We start from the raw sequence: 17,702 nt of genomic DNA, 5'->3' as shown, positions 1-17,702 counted from the left end.
GTTTAGTCCCGGTTTAGTCCCGGTTTAGTCCCGGTTTAGTCCCGGTTTAGTCCCGGTTTAGTCATGACTGATTAAATGATACAAACCAAAGTCAAATGAATAAAAGGGTCACACGGTGACACTTATTATTGTTATTTTCTCTCCCCATTTAACCTTTGACCTGAAACATCAGACGCGTCAGAGACATGCTCCTCCCACAGAGACACGCTCCTCCCACAGAGACACGCTCCTCCCACAGAGACAGGCTCCTCCCACAGAGACACGCTCCTCCCACAGAGACACGCTCCTCCCACAGAGACAGGCTCCTCCCACAGAGACACGCTCCTCCCACAGAGACACGCTCCTCCCACAGAGACATGCTCCTCCCACAGCTCCTCCCACAGAGACATGCTCCTCCCACAGAGACACGCTCCTCCCACAGAGACATGCTCCTCCCACAGAGACATGCTCCTCCCACAGAGACATGCTCCTCCCACAGAGACGGGCTCCTCCCACAGAGACATGCTCCTCCCACAGAGACACGCTCCTCCCACAGAGACACGCTCCTCCCACAGCTCCTCCCACAGAGACATGCTCCTCCCACAGCTCCTCCCACAGAGACACGCTCCTCCCACAGAGACACGCTCCTCCCACAGAGACATGCTCCTCCCACAGAGACACGCTCCTCCCACAGAGACACGCTCCTCCCACAGAGACACGCTCCTCCCACAGACGCTCCTCCCACAGAGACAGGCTCCTCCCACAGAGACAGGCTCCTCCCACAGACGCTCCTCCCACAGAGACAGGCTCCTCCCACAGAGACATGCTCCTCCCACAGACGCTCCTCCCACAGAGACAGGCTCCTCCCACAGAGACAGGCTCCTCCCACAGAGACAGGCTCCTCCCACAGAGACATGCTCCTCCCACAGAGACATGCTCCTCCCACAGAGACACGCTCCTCCCACAGAGACACGCTCCTCCCACAGAGACATGCTCCTCCCACAGAGACACGCTCCTCCCACAGAGACACGCTCCTCCCACAGAGACACGCTCCTCCCACAGCTCCTCCCACAGAGACATGCTCCTCCCACAGCTCCTCCCACAGAGACACGCTCCTCCCACAGAGACACGCTCCTCCCACAGAGACACGCTCCTCCCACAGAGACACGCTCCTCCCACAGAGACACGCTCCTCCCACAGAGACACGCTCCTCCCACAGAGACAGGCTCCTCCCACAGAGACACGCTCCTCCCACAGAGACAGGCTCCTCCCACAGAGACACGCTCCTCCCACAGAGACACGCTCCTCCCACAGAGACAGGCTCCTCCCACAGAGACACGCTCCTCCCACAGAGACACGCTCCTCCCACAGAGACATGCTCCTCCCACAGCTCCTCCCACAGAGACATGCTCCTCCCACAGAGACACGCTCCTCCCACAGAGACACGCTCCTCCCACAGAGACATGCTCCTCCCACAGAGACATGCTCCTCCCACAGAGACGGGCTCCTCCCACAGAGACATGCTCCTCCCACAGAGACACGCTCCTCCCACAGAGACACGCTCCTCCCACAGCTCCTCCCACAGAGACATGCTCCTCCCACAGCTCCTCCCACAGAGACACGCTCCTCCCACAGAGACACGCTCCTCCCACAGAGACATGCTCCTCCCACAGAGACACGCTCCTCCCACAGAGACACGCTCCTCCCACAGAGACACGCTCCTCCCACAGACGCTCCTCCCACAGAGACAGGCTCCTCCCACAGAGACAGGCTCCTCCCACAGACGCTCCTCCCACAGAGACAGGCTCCTCCCACAGAGACATGCTCCTCCCACAGACGCTCCTCCCACAGAGACAGGCTCCTCCCACAGAGACAGGCTCCTCCCACAGAGACAGGCTCCTCCCACAGAGACAGGCTCCTCCCACAGAGACATGCTCCTCCCACAGAGACATGCTCCTCCCACAGAGACACGCTCCTCCCACAGAGACACGCTCCTCCCACAGAGACATGCTCCTCCCACAGAGACACGCTCCTCCCACAGAGACACGCTCCTCCCACAGAGACATGCTCCTCCCACAGAGACACGCTCCTCCCACAGACGCTCCTCCCACAGAGACAGGCTCCTCCCACAGAGACATTTGTTCTTGCTTTGCACAGATTCAGGTCACGAAAGGAGAGTTCTGTTCTGGTTCTGGTTCTGGTTCTGGTTCTGGTTTAGAGGGACTGAACCAAGTCTATGTCTGGACTGGAAAGTGGTTCTGATGTTTAGTTTTGAACCTTTATGACTTTTCCAGAGCGACTTTGAGCCTGAACGATCCTCGCGCTCGACTCTCCATTCAAACTCTTCTCACGTCGTTCTCGAGCCTCTGAACAAAGTGTTTGGCCTCGGTGTTGGTCAGAGAATAAAGCAGACATGTGGACTAAAGGTAAACGCGTCCAAAGGTCCAGATCTGGTTTAAAGGACACATTTCTCTGGTTTAAAGGACACATTTCTCTGGTTTAAAGGACACATTTCTCTCGTCTCAAACTCTGCTGCAGTTGTGTTCTTAGCCTCATTTGCTTTGCTCGTCGTCCCTGAGCGCGTTTTAAGTTGAATGTTTTTAGCTTTTGTTCATTTAATTTCGCCGCTGTAATTCCCTCTGCTTCCTCTAGATGGAGCGCTAAGACAAACTTTATTTTCATCTTAAACACGTCAAAGAACGATTGAGTTTAAAGGACTAAAGCAGGCGATGTGTCCTTTAAACTCCAGCTCTTAGATCTTTAAACTCTAAGGTTTTGATTTCTAATAAAACATGAAATACTTTAACTTTTCACTCAGTTACTTCAGTACGTGTGGAGTACTTTGCTCCTGTATTTGTACTTTACTGAGTCCTTCACCAGGACAAACAGAATCTTCACCAAAACTATAATAAGATCCTAAAATGTCACTTTATGTCCGAGTTCTTTCTTTTCTGTCGTCTTCATTACTTTCCCGCCAAACAACACATTTAGCAGTTTTTGCCTTTTGTCTTCGTGTATTTGAAATATGTTTTGACCATATTATATTTCTGCACATGCTTTTAAGATAAGATAAGATAATCCTTTATTGTCCCACATGGGGAAATGATATTTAAACATGTCAATAAAGTTTAGGATTTTGTCAATAAACCTCTGGATGATTCACAGTTTGTCACATTTTCACTTTAATCCAGTGAAATCTATGAAGGTTATTTTGTGTTTTTATTGCCTTTTTTATTTTTGAGATCGAATTTTTTTGACACGATTTTTTTATTTTTTACGTTGAGTCTAGAAAAAATAATCATTGTATATAAATACGATTAAATTTTTTTTAATTCAATGTAGAAAATAAAATAAATTCGATGTTAAAAAAATACGATGTAAAAAAAAATATATCGTAATAAAAACACAAAATAACTTCATAGAAATCACATGTTTTTTATGAATGGCGCGCGGCAGGTGCGGCAGGTATGGCAGGTGCTCATTAAACCCTGTGACCGATCGTACTCCGATAACGCCCCGCGCGCCTTTATCAGCGCCAGACCCGGATCCAATTTCCTGTGCGGCCGGAAATGAAAGCGCAGGTCGCGTGTTTGTGCCGGGGCGGAGGGGGCGGGGCTGGAGCGAGGCGCGCGGGTTTATGAGGCGATCCGAGCCGGCGATACGCGCGCGCCTCACGCGTGACGCACGGAGCCGCCGCACTTCAAACGGACCCGCTGACGTCCGTCACGCGCCAGAAGAACACGGTGACATTTGAGAAGATGGACGAGGAAAGAGCGGCATTTACAGGAGATTATCATGAAACTAATAAGACCAAAGTGTTTTTGTGAAGCACCACGAGGGATAAACCAGCGAAATGTCAAAGAACAAATATAAATAAAAACTAATTCCAGAATTTTTCCAAAAGTGTGTGTGGAACATAATGTGATGTAGAAACTGGAAAACCTCAGAATGTGACGGGGAAAGACACATGAGAGCGTCCCCCAGGGGGCGTGTCCCCCAGGGGGCGTGTCCCCCAGGGGGCGTGTCCTCCAGGGGGCGTGTCACATGAGAGCGTCCTCCAGGGGGCGTGTCCTCCAGGGGGGTGTCCTCCAGGGGGCGTGTCACATGAGAGTGTCCTCCAGGGGGCGTGTCCTCCAGGGGGCGTGTCCTCCAGGGGGCGTGTCCTCCAGGGGGCGTGTCACATGAGAGTGTCCTCCAGGGGGCGTGTCCTTCAGGGGGCGTGTCCTCCAGGGGACGTGTCCCCCAGGGGGCGTGTCCCCCAGGGGGCGTGTCCTCCAGGGGGCGTGTCACATGAGAGCGTCCTCCAGGGGGCGTGTCCTCCAGGGGGGTGTCCTCCAGGGGGCGTGTCACATGAGAGTGTCCTCCAGGGGGCGTGTCCTCCAGGGGGCGTGTCCTCCAGGGGGCGTGTCCTCCAGGGGGCGTGTCACATGAGAGTGTCCTCCAGGGGGCGTGTCCTTCAGGGGGGGTGTCCTCCAGGGGGCGTGTCACATGAGAGCATCCTCCAGGGGGCGTGTCCTCCAGGGGGCGTGTCCTCCAGGGGGCGTGTCACATGAGAGCATCCTCCAGGGGGCGTGTCCTCCAGGGGGCGTGTCCTCCAGGGGGCGTGTCACATGAGAGCGTCCTCCAGGGGGCGTGTCCTCCAGGGGGCGTGTCCTCCAGGGGGCGTGTCCTCCAGGGGGCGTGTCACATGAGAGCGTCCTCCAGGGGGCGTGTCCTCCAGGGGGCGTGTCACATGAGAGCGTCCTCCAGGGGGCGTGTCCTCCAGGGGGCGTGTCCTCCAGGGGGCGTGTCCTCCAGGGGCGTGTCCTCCAGGGGGCGTGTCCTCCAGGGGGCGTGTCACATGAGAGCGTCCTCCAGGGGGCGTGTCCTCCAGGGGGCGTGTCCTCCAGGGGGCGTGTCCTCCAGGGGGCGTGTCCTCCAGGGGGCGTGTCCTCCAGGGGGCGTGTCCTCCAGGGGGCGTGTCCTCCAGGGGGCGTGTCACATGAGAGCGTCCTGTATAAAATAACTGTTATACCTTTTGTCATACAGACTTTAACCCTTTGTTTAGTTTAGTTCTGATCAGCTCCTTCCATGTGGTAAGAACAGATTTGAGCCAGAGATTCTTCACTTCCTCCTCATGACTCAAGCGTCCGTCATCTGCAGTAAGACCTGTACAGGAACCTCAGGCACCAAATGACTCTCAGTATAAGACCTGTACAGGAACCTCAGGCACCAAATGACTCTCAGTATAAGACCTGTACAGGAACCTCAGGCACCACATGACTCTCAGTATAAGACCTGTACAAGAACCTCAGGCACCACATGACTCTCAGTATAAGACCTGTACAAGAACCCTCGGCACCACATGACTCTCAGTATAAGACCTGTACAGGAACCTCAGGCACCACATGACTCTCAGTATAAGACCTGTACAAGAACCTCAGGCACCACATGACTCTCAGTATAAGACCTGTACAGGAACCTCAGGCACCACATGACTCTCAGTATAAGACCTGTACAGGAACCCTCGGCACCACATGACTCTCAGTATAAGACCTGTACAGGAACCCTCGGCACCACATGAATCTCAGTATAAGACCTGTACAGGAACCCTCGGCACCACATGACTCTCAGTATAAGACCTGTACAGGAACCTCAGGCACCACATGACTCTCAGTATGAGACCTGTACAGGAACCCTCGGCACCACATGACTCTCAGTATAAGACCTGTACAAGAACCTCAGGCACCACATGACTCTCAGTATAAGACCTGTACAGGAACCTCAGGCACCACATGACTCTCAGTATAAGACCTGTACAGGAACCCTCGGCACCACATGACTCTCAGTATAAGACCTGTACAGGAACCCTCGGCACCACATGAATCTCAGTATAAGACCTGTACAGGAACCCTCGGCACCACATGACTCTCAGTATAAGACCTGTACAGGAACCTCAGGCACCACATGACTCTCAGTATGAGACCTGTACAGGAACCCTCGGCACCACATGACTCTCAGTATAAGACCTGTACAGGAACCCCCGGCTCCACATGACTCTCAGTATAAGACCTCTACAGGAACCTCAGGCACCACATGACTCTCAGTATAAGAACTGTACAGGAACCCCCGGCACCACATGACTCTCAGTATAAGACCTGTACAGGAATCCTCGGCACCACATGACTCTCAGTATAAGACCTGTACAGGAACCCCCGGCACCACATGACTCTCAGTATAAGAACTGTACAGGAACCTCAGGCACCACATGACTCTCAGTATAAGGCCTGTACAGGAACCCCCGGCACCACATGACTCTCAGTATAAGAACTGTACAGGAACCTCAGGCACCACATGACTCTCAGTATAAGGCCTGTACAGGAACCCCCGGCACCACATGACTCTCAGTATAAGAACTGTACAGGAACCTCAGGCACCACATGACTCTCAGTATAAGGCCTGTACAGGAACCCCCGGCACCACATGACTCTCAGTATAAGAACTGTACAGGAACCCCCGGCACCACATGACTCTCAGTATAAGACCTGTACAGGAACCCCCGGCACCACATGACTCTCAGTATAAGAACTGTACAGGAACCTCCGGCACCACATGACTCTCAGTATAAGACCTGTACAGGAACCTCAGGCACCACATGACTCTCAGTATAAGACCTGTACAGGAACCCTCGGCACCACATGACTCTCAGTATAAGACCTGTACAGGAACCTCAGGCACCACATGACTCTCAGTATAAGACCAGTACAGGAACCCCCGGCACCACATGACTCTCAGTATAAGAACTGTACAGGAACCCCCGGCACCACATTACTCTCAGTATAGGAATTGTACAGGAACCTCCGGCACCACATGACTCTCAGTATAAGACATGTACAGGAACCCCCGGCACCACATGACTCTCAGTATAAGACCTGTACAGGAACCTCAGGCACCACATGACTCTCAGTATAAGACCTGTACAGGAACCCCCGGGACCACATGACTCTCAGTATAAGACCTGTAAAGGAACCTCAGGCACCACATGACTCTCAGTATAAGACCTGTACAGGAACCCCCGGCACCACATGACTCTCAGTATAAGACCTGTACAGGAACCCCCGGCACCAAATTACTCTCAGTATAAGACCTGTACAGGAACCCCCGGCACAACATGACTCTCGGTATAAGACCTGCACAGGAACCTCAGGCACCACATGACTCTCAGTATAAGACCTGTACAGGAACCTCAGGCACCACATTACTCTCAGTATAAGACCTGTACAGGAACCTCAGGCACCAAATGACTCTCAGTATAAGACCTGTACAGGAACCCCCGGCACCACATGACTCTCAGTATAAGACCTGTACAGGAACCTCAGGCACCACATTACTCTCAGTATAAGACCTGTACAGGAACCTCAGGCACCACAAGACTCTCAGTATAAGACCTGTGCAGGAACCTCAGGCACCACATGACTCTCAGTATAAGACCTGTACAGGAACCCCCGGCACCAAATGACTCTCAGTATAAGAACTGTACAGGAACCCCCGTTACCACATTACTCTCAGTATAGGAATTGTACAGGAACCCCCGGCACCACATGACTCTCAGTATAAGGCCTGTACAAGAACCTCCGGCACCACATGACTCTCAGTATAAGACCTGTACAGGAACCTCAGGCACCACATGACTCTCAGTATAAGACCTGTACAGGAACCCCCTGCACCATATGACTCTCAGTATAAGACCTGTACAGAACCTCAGGCACCACATGACTCTCAGTATAAGGCCTGTACAAGAACCTCCGGCACCACATGACTCTCAGTATAAGACCTGTACAGGAACCCCCGGCACCATATGACTCTCAGTATAAGACCTGTACAGGAACCTCAGGCACCACATGACTCTCAGTATAAGACCTGTACAGGAACCCCCGGCACCACATGACTCTCAGTATAAGACCTGTACAGGAACCTTAGGCACCACATGACTCTCAGTATAAGACCTGTACAGGAACCTCAGGCACCACATGACTCTCAGTATAAGGCCTGTACAAGAACCTCCGGCACCACATGACTCTCAGTATAAGACCTGTACAGGAACCCCCGGCACCATATGACTCTCAGTATAAGACCTGTACAGGAACCTCAGGCACAACATGACTCTCAGTATAAGACCTGTACAGGAACCCCCGGCACCACATGACTCTCAGTATAAGACCTGTACAGGAACCTTAGGCACCACATTACTCTCAGTATAAGACCTGTACAAGAACCCCCGGCACCAAATGACTCTCAGTATGAGACCTGTAAAGGAACCTCAGGCACCACATGACTCTCAGTATAAGACCTGTACCGGAACCCCCGGCACCACATGACTCTCGGTATAAGACCTGTACAGGAACCTTAGGCACCACATTACTCTCAGTATAAGACCTGTACAAGAACCCCCGCCACCACATGACTCTCAGTATGAGACCTGTACCGGAACCCACGGCACCACATGACTCTCAGTATAAGACCTGTACAGGAACCCTCGGCACCACATGACTCTCAGTATAAGACCTGCACAGGAACCTCAGGCACCACATGACTCTCAGTATAAGACCTGTACAGGAACCTCAGGCACCACATGACTCTCAGTATAAGACCTGTACAGGAACCTCAGGCACCACATTACTCTCAGTATAAGACCTGTACAGGAACCTCAGGCACCAAATGACTCTCAGTATAAGACCTGTACAGGAACCACCGGCACCACATGACTCTCAGTATAAGACCTGTACAGGAACCTCAGGCACCACATGACTCTCAGTATAAGACCTGTACAGGAACCTCAGGCACCACATGACTCTCAGTATAAGACCTGTACAGGAACCCCCGGCACCATATGACTCTCAGTATAAGACCTGTACAGGAACCTCAGGCACCACATGACTCTCAGTATAAGACCTGTACAGGAACCCCCGGCACCACTTGACTCTCAGTATAAGAACTGTACAGGAACCCCCGTTACCACATTACTCTCAGTATAGGAATTGTACAGGAACCTCCGGCACCACATGACACTCAGTATAAGACCTGTACAGGAACCTCAGGCACCACATGACTCTCAGTATAAGACCTGTACAGGAACCTCAGGCACCACATTACTCTCAGTATAAGACCTGTACAGGAACCTCAGGCACCACATGACTCTCAGTATAAGACCTGTACAGGAACCCCCGGCACCACATGACTCTCAGTATAAGACCTGTACAGGAACCCCCGGCACCACATGACTCTCAGTATAAGACCTGTACAGGAACCTCAGGCACCACATGACTCTCAGTATTAGGCCTGTACAGGAACCCCCGGCACCACATGACTCTCAGTATAAGACCTGTACAGGAACCCCCGGCACCACATGACTCTCAGTATAAGGCCTGTACAGGAACCTCCGGCACCACATGACTCTCAGTATAAGACCTGTACAGGAACCCCCGGCACCACATGACTCTCAGTATAAGACCTGTACAGGAACCTCAGTTACCACATGACTCTCAGTATAAGACCTGTACAGGAACCCCCGGCACCACATGACTCTCAGTATAAGACCTGTACAGGAACCCCCGGCACCACATGACTCTCAGTATAAGGCCTGTACAGGAACCTCCGGCACCACATGACTCTCAGTATAAGACCTGTACAGGAACCCCCGGCACCACATGACTCTCAGTATAAAACCTGTACAGGAACCCCCGGCACCACATTACTCTCAGTATAGGAATTGTACAGGAACCTCCGGCACCACATGACTCTCAGTATAAGACCTGTACAGGAACCCCCGGCACCATATGACTCTCAGTATAAGACGTGTACAGGAACCTCAGGCACCACATGACTCTCAGTATAAAACCTGTACAGGAACCCCCGGCACCACATTACTCTCAGTATAGGAATTGTACAGGAACCTCCGGCACCACATGACTCTCAGTATAAGACCTGTACAGGAACCTCAGGCACCACATTACTCTCAGTATAAGACCTGTACAGGAACCTCAGGCACCACATGACTCTCAGTATTAGGCCTGTACAGGAACCCCCGGCACCACATGACTCTCAGTATAAGACCTGTACAGGAACCCCCGGCACCACATGACTCTCAGTATAAGACCTGTACAGGAACCTTAGGCACCACATTACTCTCAGTATAAGACCTGTACAAGAACCCCCGGCACCACATGACTCTCAGTATGAGACCTGTACAGGAACCTCAGGCACCACATGACTCTCAGTATAAGACCTGTACAGGAACCTCAGGCACCACATTACTCTCAGTATAAGACCTGTACAGGAACCTCAGGCACCAAATGACTCTCAGTATAAGACCTGTACAGGAACCCCCGGCACCACATTACTCTCAGTATAAGACCTGTACAGGAACCTCAGGCACCACATGACTCTCAGTATAAGGCCTGTACAAGAACCTCCGGCACCAAGTGACTCTCAGTATAAGACCTGTGCAGGAACCCCCGGCACCACATGACTCTCAGTATAAGACCTGTACAGGAACCCCCGGCACCAAATGACTCTCAGTATAAGAACTGTACAGGAACCCCCGTTACCACATTACTCTCAGTATAGGAATTGTACAGGAACCCCCGGCACCACATGACTCTCAGTATAAGACCTGTACAGGAACCCCCGGCACCACATGACTCTCAGTATAAGGCCTGTACAAGAACCTCCGGCACCACATGACTCTCAGTATAAGACCTGTACAGGAACCCCCTGCACCATATGACTCTCAGTATAAGACCTGTACAGGAACCTCAGGCACCACATGACTCTCAGTATAAGGCCTGTACAAGAACCTCCGGCACCACATGACTCTCAGTATAAGACCTGTACAGGAACCCCCGGCACCATATGACTCTCAGTATAAGACCTGTACAGGAACCTCAGGCACAACATGACTCTCAGTATAAGACCTGTACAGGAACCCCCGGCACCACATGACTCTCAGTATAAGACCTGTACAGGAACCTTAGGCACCACATTACTCTCAGTATAAGACCTGTACAAGAACCCCCGGCACCAAATGACTCTCAGTATGAGACCTGTAAAGGAACCTCAGGCACCACATGACTCTCAGTATAAGACCTGTACCGGAACCCCCGGCACCACATGACTCTCGGTATAAGACCTGTACAGGAACCTTAGGCACCACATTACTCTCAGTATAAGACCTGTACAAGAACCCCCGCCACCACATGACTCTCAGTATGAGACCTGTACCGGAACCCACGGCACCACATGACTCTCAGAATAAGACCTGTACAGGAACCCTCGGCACCACATGACTCTCAGTATAAGACCTGCACAGGAACCTCAGGCACCACATGACTCTCAGTATAAGACCTGTACAGGAACCTCAGGCACCACATGACTCTCAGTATAAGACCTGTACAGGAACCTCAGGCACCACATTACTCTCAGTATAAGACCTGTACTGGAACCTCAGGCACCAAATGACTCTCAGTATAAGACCTGTACAGGAACCACCGGCACCACATGACTCTCAGTATAAGACCTGTACAGGAACCTCAGGCACCACATTACTCTCAGTATAAGACCTGTACAGGAACCTCAGGCACCACATTACTCTCAGTATAAGACCTGTACAAGAACCTCCGGCACCACATGACTCTCAGTATAAGACCTGTACAGGAACCCCCGGCACCATATGACTCTCAGTATAAGACCTGTACAGGAACCTCAGGCACCACATGACTCTCAGTATAAGACCTGTACAGGAACCCCCGGCACCACTTGACTCTCAGTATAAGAACTGTACAGGAACCCCCGTTACCACATTACTCTCAGTATAGGAATTGTACAGGAACCTCCGGCACCACATGACACTCAGTATAAGACCTGTACAGGAACCTCAGGCACCACATGACTCTCAGTATAAGACCTGTACAGGAACCTCAGGCACCACATTACTCTCAGTATAAGACCTGTACAGGAACCTCAGGCACCACATGACTCTCAGTATAAGACCTGTACAGGAACCCCCGGCACCACATGACTCTAAGTATAAGACCTGTACAGGAACCCCCGGCACCACATGACTCTCAGTATAAGACCTGTACAGGAACCTCAGGCACCACATGACTCTCAGTATTAGGCCTGTACAGGAACCCCCGGCACCACATGACTCTCAGTATAAGACCTGTACAGGAACCCCCGGCACCACATTACTCTCAGTATAAGACCTGTACAGGAACCCCCGGCACCACATGACTCTCAGTATAAGACCTGTACAGGAACCCCCGGCACCACATGACTCTCAGTATAAGGCCTGTACAGGAACCTCCGGCACCACATGACTCTCAGTATAAGACCTGTACAGGAACCCCCGGCACCACATGACTCTCAGTATAAGACCTGTACAGGAACCCCCGGCACCATATGACTCTCAGTATAAGACGTGTACAGGAACCTCAGGCACCACATGACTCTCAGTATAAGACCTGTACAGGAACCCCCGGCACCACATGACTCTCAGTATAAGACCTGTACAGGAACCCCCGGCACCACATGACTCTCAGTATAAGGCCTGTACAGGAACCTCCGGCACCACATGACTCTCAGTATAAGACCTGTACAGGAACCCCCGGCACCACATGACTCTCAGTATAAGACCTGTACAGGAACCCCCGGCACCATATGACTCTCAGTATAAGACGTGTACAGGAACCTCAGGCACCACATGACTCTCAGTATAAAACCTGTACAGGAACCCCCGGCACCACATTACTCTCAGTATAGGAATTGTACAGGAACCTCCGGCACCACATGACTCTCAGTATAAGACCTGTACAGGAACCCCCGGCACCATATGACTCTCAGTATAAGACGTGTACAGGAACCTCAGGCACCACATGACTCTCAGTATAAAACCTGTACAGGAACCCCCGGCACCACATTACTCTCAGTATAGGAATTGTACAGGAACCTCCGGCACCACATGACTCTCAGTATAAGACCTGTACAGGAACCTCAGGCACCACATTACTCTCAGTATAAGACCTGTACAGGAACCTCAGGCACCACATGACTCTCAGTATTAGGCCTGTACAGGAACCCCCGGCACCACATGACTCTCAGTATAAGACCTGTACAGGAACCCCCGGCACCACATGACTCTCAGTATAAGACCTGTACAGGAACCTTAGGCACCACATTACTCTCAGTATAAGACCTGTACAAGAACCCCCGGCACCACATGACTCTCAGTATAAGACCTGTACAGGAACCCTCGGCACCACATGACTCTCAGTATAAGACCTGTACAGGAACCCTCGGCACCACATGACTCTCAGTATAAGGCCTGTACAGGAACCTCCGGCACCACATGACTCTCAGTATAAGACCTGTACAGGAACCCCCGGCACCATATGACTCTCAGTATAAGACCTATACAGGAACCTCAGGCACCACATGACTCTCAGTATAAGACCTGTACAGGAACTCCCGGCACCACATGACTCTCAGTATAAGACCTGTACAGGAACCCCCGGCACCACATGACTCTCAGTATAAGACCTGTACAGGAACCCCCGTTACCACATTACTCTCAGTATAGGAATTGTACAGGAACCTCCGGCACCACATGACTCTCAGTATAAGACCTGTACAGGAACCTCAGGCACCACATGACTCTCAGTATAAGACCTGTACAGGAACCTCAGGCACCACATTACTCTCAGTATAAGACCTGTACAGGAACCTCAGGCAGCACATGACTCTCAGTATAAGACCTGTACAGGAACCCCCGGCACCACATGACTCTCAGTATAAGACCTGTACAGGAACCCCCGGCACCACATGACTCTCAGTATAAGACCTGTACAGGAACCTTAGGCACCACATTACTCTCAGTATAAGACCTGTACAAGAACCCCCGGCACCACATGACTCTCAGTATGAGACCTGTACAGGAACCTCAGGCACCACATGACTCTCAGTATAAGACCTGTACCGGAACCCCCGGCACCACATGACTCTCAGTATAAGACCTGTACAGGAACCCCCGGCACCACATGACTCTCAGTATAAGACCTGTACAGGAACCCTCGGCACCACATGACTCTCAGTATAAGGCCTGTACAGGAACCTCCGGCACCATTTGACTCTCAGTATAAGACCTGTACAGGAACCCCCGGCACCATATGACTCTCAGTATAAGACCTGTACAGGAACCTCAGGCACCACATGACTCTCAGTATAAGACCTGTACAGGAACCCCCGGCACCACATGACTCTCCGTATAAGAACTGTACAGGAACCCCCGGCACCATATTACTCTCAGTATAGGAATTGTACAGGAACCTCCGGCACCACATGACTCTCAGTATAAGACCTGTACAGGAACCTCAGGCACCACATGACTCTCAGTATAAGACCTGTACAGGAACCTCAGGCACCACATGACTGTCAGTATAAGACCTGTACAGGAACCCCCGGCACCACATGGCGCCGTGGAGAAATGATGATTCGGTCAGGGCACAGAAAAGGGAGTGCCGCAGGGCCGAACGGAAATGGCGCAAGTCAAAGCTCCAGGTTCAAAAAGAGATTTACAAAGAAAAGCTGAATATGTACAACCTAATCTTATGTAGAACTAGGGAAAGATATTTTTCTGAAATAATTGGAAGCTGCAGTAACAACTCGCGTGTCCTGTTTGCCACAGTAAACAGATTAACAAACCCTCCAGCTCAGCTGCCGTTAGAACTCATTTCCACATCCAAGTGTAATGAGTTTGCATTATTCTTTAATGACAAAGTTCAGGGCATTAAAAATGCTATAAATCCCACAATGCAAAAAATTACCCTAAAACCACCAAGACACTTAGAGCTGACTCACTTTGCACCAGTAACTGACAAAACTGTCCATGAGATCATCACCAGTCTGAGTTCATCTACATGCTGCCTTGATGTGTTACCCACCAAATTTCTAAAGTCTGTGCTGAACAGTTTGTTAGCACCACTCACTCACATAGTTAACATGTCGCTTCAATCTGGAACATTCCCAATGTCTTTGAAAACTGCGGTCATAAAGCCTCTCCTAAAGAAGAGCAGTCTTGATGCCGCAGTACTGAGTCATTACCGGCCCATCTCTAATCTGCCATTTTGGGGCAAAGTCCTTGAAAAGGTTTTTTACCAACAGCTCACAGATTTCCTCTTAATAAACAACTCATTTGATGTTTTTCAGTCAGGTTTTAGACCTCATCACAGCACTGAGACTGCTCTTGTCAAGGTGACAAATGACATCCACCTGAACACTGACACGGGCAAAGCCTCAGTCTTAATTCTGTTAGATCTGAGTGCTGCTTTTGACACTGTCGATCATGGGATCCTCTTACAGAGACTAGAGGACTGGGTGGGCATCACTGGCACTGCCCTAAACTGGTTAAGGTCCTATCTGGAAGACAGGAAGTACTTTGTTGAAATTGGTAGCTGTGTCTCAGACCACATGACCCTGACCTGTGGAGTGCCCCAAGGGTCAGTCCTGGGTCCCCTTCTGTTCAACCTCTACATGCTGCCGTTGGGTCAGTTGATACGCAGTGAAAATGTGTCCTATCACAATTATGCAGACGACACTCAGATCTATGTTTCACTATCGGCAGGTGACTATGGACCAGTAGATTCACTCTGTCACTGCATCCAACAGATCAGTTTGTGGAGGCAAAACAACTTTCTCCAGCTGAACTCAGACAAGACTGAAATAATCGTTTTTGGCCCAAAGAAACAAAGAGAAAGTGTTAGCGGTCACCTCCAGAGTCTCGCTCTAAAACTTACAAACCAAATTAGAAATCTGGGGGTAATAATGGACTCAGACTTGAACTTTAATAGCCACGTCAAATCAATAACATCAGCAGCTTTTTACCATCTAAAAAACATTGCCAAAATCAAAAATATAGTGTCAAAACCAGATTTAGAGAGACTTATCCACGCGTTTGTCTCCAGTAGATTAGACTACTGTAACGGCCTGCTCACTGGTCTCTCCAAACGAGCTGTAAAACAGCTGCAGTACATCCAGAACGCTGCTGCTCGGGTCCTGACTAGAACCAGGAAGTATGATCACATTAGTCCTGTTCTCAGGTCTCTGCACTGCCCCCTGTGGCTCAGAGAATAGACTTTAAAGCAGCTCTGCTTGTGTACAAGTCTCTCCATGGCCTAGCACCAAAGTACATCTTGGATATGTTAGTGCCATATGAACCATCTCGGACTCTGAGGACCTCAGGGACCGGCCTCCTGCTGGTGCCCAGAGTCAGGACAAAACATGGGGAATCTGCGTTTCAGTTTTATGCAGCTAAAATCTGGAACAGTCTTCCTGAAGATGTGAGACAGGCTTCTACTCTGACAATGTTCAAATCTAAGCTAAAAACTGTTTTGTTTAGCTGCGCATATGACTAAAAGGATTTTTTCTTTGCACTCTTCTCTTTCGTTTGTGATTTTATTAGTTTAGAAAATCAGTTGGATTGATAATTTTTAATTTAGTTAATTTTATTGTATTTCTGTAATTTCTTTGTGATTTGAATGCATTTTTCCTGCTGTGAAGCACTTTGATTTGCCTTGTGTATGAAATGTGCTCTACAAATAAACTTGCCTTGCCTTGCCTTGCCACATGACTCTCAGTATAAGACCTGTACAGGAACCCCCGGCACCACATGACTCTCAGTATAAGACCTGTACAGGAACCTCAGGCACCACATGACTCTCAGTATAAGACCTGTACAGGAACCCCCGGCACCACATGACTCTCAGTATAAGACCTGTACAGGAACCTCAGGCACCACATGACTCTCAGTATAAGACCTGTACAGGAACCCCCGGCACCACATGACTCTCAGTATAAGACTTGTACAGGAACCTTAGGCACCACATTACTCTCAGTATAAGACCTGTACAAGAACCCCCGGCACCACATGACTCTCAGTATAAGACCTGTACAGGAACCTCAGGCAACACATGACTCTCAGTATAAGACCTGTACAGGAACCTCAGGCAACACATGACTCTCAGTCTAAGACCTGTACCGGAACCCACGGCACCACATGACTCTCAGTATAAGACCTGTACAGGAACCCTCGGCACCACATGACTCTCAGTATAAGACATGTACAGGAACCCTCGCTACCACATGACTCTCAGCATAAGATCTGTACAGGAACCCTCGGCACCACATGACTCTCAGTATAAGACCTGTACAGGAATCCTCGGCACCACATGACTCTCAGTATAAGACCTGTACAGGAACCCCCGGCACCAGATGACTCTCAGTATAAGACCTGTACAGGAACCCCCGGCACCACATGCCTCTCAGTATAAGACCTGTACAGGAACCTCAGGCACCACATTACTCTCAGTATAAGACCTGTACAGGAACCCCCGGCACCACATGACTCTCAGTATAAGACCTGTACAGGAACCTCAGGCACCACATGACTCTCAGTATAAGACCTGTACAGGAACCTCCGGCACCACATAACTCTCAGTATAAGACCTGTACAGGAACCCCCGGCACCACATGACTCTCAGTATAAGACCTGTACAGGAACCCCGGCACCACATGACTCTCAGTATAAGACCTGTACAGGAACCTCAGGCACCACATTACTCTCAGTATAAGACCTGTACAGGAACCCCCAGCACCACATGACTCTCAGTATAAGACCTGTACAGGAACCCCCG

This window comes from Eucyclogobius newberryi, unplaced genomic scaffold, assembly GCF_026437365.1.
Source record: "Eucyclogobius newberryi isolate DKJ021-1_F unplaced genomic scaffold, fEucNew1.0.hap1 SCAF_7, whole genome shotgun sequence".
Lineage (NCBI taxonomy): Eukaryota > Metazoa > Chordata > Actinopteri > Gobiiformes > Gobiidae > Eucyclogobius > Eucyclogobius newberryi.
The sequence above is the reverse complement of the archived record's forward strand: the minus strand, read 5'-3'. Positions refer to the sequence as shown.